The sequence below is a fragment of the Alligator sinensis genome, unplaced genomic scaffold (assembly GCF_000455745.1).
Source record: "Alligator sinensis unplaced genomic scaffold, ASM45574v1 scaffold755_2, whole genome shotgun sequence".
Classification (NCBI taxonomy): domain Eukaryota; kingdom Metazoa; phylum Chordata; order Crocodylia; family Alligatoridae; genus Alligator; species Alligator sinensis.
The window spans coordinates 1,999,567-2,003,761 of record NW_005841883.1 but is presented as its reverse complement, the minus strand read 5'-3'; positions in this window follow the sequence as shown (position 1 = coordinate 2,003,761).

Below are 4,195 nucleotides of genomic sequence, written 5' to 3'. Positions count from 1 at the left end.
TTATTATCATCAACAACAAAGTCTCTCACTCACCTAGTAGTCAGCTAGTAGCTGGAAATAACTTCCAACAGATAGGCACTGTCTATAGTGTGGGGCCTGCTGCCACTAACTACAGCAGCAGCACAAAGGCAGCTGGGCTCCCTTCATGTAGGCACAGCTCTGCCAGCAAGAGTATTTCTATTTTCTGAGCTGTGCCAGTTCCCTGAACAGCAGAAGCTTGGCTTGCAGAAGGCACCTTCTGCTTTCAGAGCTCCATGCACAGGGGGATGGGGTTTGCCAGCAGAGCCATGTCAACTACTGGATGTGATATTGTTACACCCCTAGTCAATGCAGTTTTGCTAGCAGAACTGCATATAGTACAGGCAAGAGCACAGATGAAGATGTATGAATATGAACAGACTGCTCGAACTTTTATGTGAGCCTAATTTGCATAAAATGAACTTTTCCACCCAGGGGAACCTGTAACATCTTGTTATTCTCCTGTGCAATATGAAGTTTCATTTCTACCTGGGCGAAGTGTTACGATCTATGTATTCTCCTTTGCCTGAGGAAGGGCAAGTGAGCCCAAAAGCTTCCAAATAAAGAATTTTTTTTGCAATTATTTAATTGGTCTAGTAAAAGATATCACCTCTGCCACTGCATATTCTCAGATGAATATGATGCATTTCTAACTAAACTACTGACCATCTAGACGATAGGACCTAGCTCTCCATTATCATGCATCTTGTGTAGTCATTTGTACCTGGAAAATAGGTGTATGCAGCTGCCCAATTAGAAGGGCACTGTTTTACATTTCCTTTGCCCCACTGGCAATAGCTACACAAAGTATAGGGACATGAGAGGAGGCATATCATGTAGCTTCACGCTGATTAGTCTGAAGTCTCCTCCTAACTGAGGGCTACTAAGCAGCGAAGACATTAAAGTAAAGGCTTTGTAATGCATAGACAGGGAGACAGACCATACAAATTCTTATGGAAAGTAGTTTTAGCACGTGCACAGCCATCTATTTTCAAACTAAATCTATTTTGCTTTCCATTGCCCTACCCCACAATGAGAAAAGGCTTTTCTAGTAAATTGCCTGAGGGCTAAATTGCACCTTCTGTCTCTGTGAAGGTGGAAAACCAAGACAACCCTAGCAAAGGGATGTACTAGTCATCAGCACTCTTCTTATCCTATCAGGAAAGCCCGATGTGAGTGCCCTAGAGCAGTGGTTCTCAAACTTTCTTTTTTGCAGACCACTTGAAAATTAGTGAGGGTCTCGGCAGACCACTTAATACACTTTTTTTTGTTCTACAAATCAAAGCACACGACTCATATTTTAATATCAGTAGTCTTACCTTACAAGTACAGATATTCTCGATTGTTCTACAACCTTTTTGCGGACCACCTGAATGGAGCCCATGGACCAGTGGTGGTCCACAGACCACAGTTTGGGAACCTCTGCCCTAGAGAGTCTGTAAGTGGGATTTTGGGATGGGGAATTTCCTCTCCACCATATCACTTCCATCCCCTTCCCAGCACTATAGGGATGTACCTCCTAAGCTAATGACAACTGGGACAGAACTAATATAAAAATGTTTGGCTTTGTGAAGTCACTGTCCCCGACCCACCCTGGAGTGATTTAGGGGGCAACTGTTAGCAGAAGAAGAAAAAGAAAAAACAGGCCTGAACTGGTGTTGCCATGGAAACTGGGAAGGAGGTGGTACAGAGGGGATCCCAAAGGCTCCAGCTGCTAGCAGATTTCCTAAGATCCAGGCTGAATGCACAGTTTGTGGGCCAAAGTCCTACTCAGCTGAAGGGGAAGGGCAATGGGGAAGGGAGCGTGGAAGGAACTCCCCACCCCCTCTCCTACAAAACAACACAAAGACAACTGCAAAGCAGACTGCATGGTCCTAATAGACCTTTTACACCTGGGGAGGGGACCTACTCTGGGGAATGACAGTGCAATCTGGATCTTTCACCTCCAGGTTTCCCGTTCAAATCTAGCCTTCATCAGAAGTCATTATTAGGTGCTTGTCTCTGTTCCAAATTAATAATCAGCACTTTGAAAATGCTTCCCATCATTGACATGCTAAACATTATCATCATTGTATGGTGGCTGGTGTAAAAAGTTATGTTTTTGCTGGTGAACAGCGTATAAACCCTCATTTGTAAAGGGCATTCAGAGGCCTGAAAAGGATAACCCCACTCCTACTCCCCTCCCCCTCCCGAAAGAATAAAGCACGTTGGCAAGGTTGGGCAGGGCCCTGCTCAGTGGGCATGAATTACTCCAGGCTTGATAATAAAAAAGAGGGAAAAAAAGGACACACCAAAAATATATATTTTAAAGATTTTTTTAGTTCAAAGGGAACCTACCTCAGTTTAGAACACATACATATGTAGAATTTAACAGCAGATTTTTTTTTAATGAATACTTGCTTCTAAAAAGCCTTAAGTCAACCAAATAGCACTTTTCCGAGGCCAAGATTCTGTTTTGCCTCAGCCCAAAGCAAATTATTATGGTCAATTTGTAAATCTCCAAGAAAAACAAAACAGAGGGTGCTGACAAAACTCCATCCATTTACAATGGCACAAGCGGGCAATGCTCTTTACAAAAAAGCACATACAACCCAGAACTGCATTTGGGGAATACAGATAAAAGATCTGACATAGGGTCATGTGACAGGTGTCACTTCAGTAATGATATTGGGGGCAGAGATAAAAGTCCTCACAGTCTGGTCACGTGACACAGCTTCATTACTCTCACAGCAGGTGGTCTGCAAGACTCAATGCCTTTATTTATTTATTTATTTATTTTAATTTTTTTTATTCTGTGATAATGAGAAAATGTTTAAACTCCCTTCCCTGTGTTTAAACACTTCTTCAAGCTGACAGCAGCGGGAGATCCCTTGATCAGCTGTCAGACTGGAAAGTGCAATTTTTCTAGAAAGTAAACAGCATGTTTGCCAGTTGGAAATAATTTCTGTTTGTTGGGACTGTTAGCCTTGGAGTGATGGAGCCATGTCACAGCATCTGATGATTTGGGAATGGGGAATAGGAAGCAGACTGAAAAATGCCTTTTATGCTGTGCTTCTGATAATGAGAGTCTGAGATTTTTGATATTTCACTATTGTTATTGTGCTCAAAAAACACTTAAGGATTGCGTATAAAACTTTTAAAGCAGTGGCTCAGCCTCAGGGTAGACACCTGGGACCTTCTGCTAGCTGAAGCCAATGTGTTTTAATAGAAAATGTCTTTCATCTGGGGAAAATGAAAGAGGCACAAAAAGCAGGGTAGCTACTCAGATATTAGCTGATGAGGACCTCAGGTAGGGACAAATCTTATTGCTAGCTAAAAAGGAAAAAGAAACCCCCATAAGTCATACCTCACAGCACTACTTGAGTATATTTTTAAGCATGATGTCACAGCAGCAATATGTGCACTTTTCACGAGTCAGAGAAAAAATTAAAAAGAAAGCTCTCAAACAACTTATGGGAAATGAAGATCTGCACAAATCAATAGCAGTTTTGAGTATAACAGTATAATAATGTAAGATGACATCCAAGGATTATAGTGTGCAAATAACCCTATCTATATGGCTGGTCAAAAGTCAGCTCCATTATACTGTAATATGGTTTATAACTGGCTTGGAATCAAACTGAGAATAACTTTAAAATATAATATACACATTCTCTCTTTTTTCAATTGGGCAAATATCTTTTAAATATAAATTCTCATAAAAAAAGAGATGTATACATAATGCATTTAATTTAAAAATGAATGTTCAAATGTACATATGCAGGGATGGATACAGCATTTTTGATGCAAACAGGAGAGCCAGAAAAAAAAAACCTGATTTCACTGTTCAGTAAGCCAATTGCCACACTTTGGTTAGGAACAATTATATAAGAGAGGTTTCCACAGACTTCTAATTTAAGAAGCATTCTAACTTATGAACTAGCAATTTTTCATTTTTGAGAAGGTTCAGGCATGCCCCTGTAGAAGACAGCTATATGACCTGCACCATACTGATCACTTCTATTTTGGCTGTAGATGGGAGAAAAAATATGCTATATACAAAGCCTTAGCATTCTCTCCAACAAATATCTTCGATGGCTACATTGTAATGTTCAAAGGACAGCATGACACTGTGTCTTTTCTACTGATAAATGTCCACATTGAGGAATCACTGTTTCGCATTATGCAAAGTTTGGGT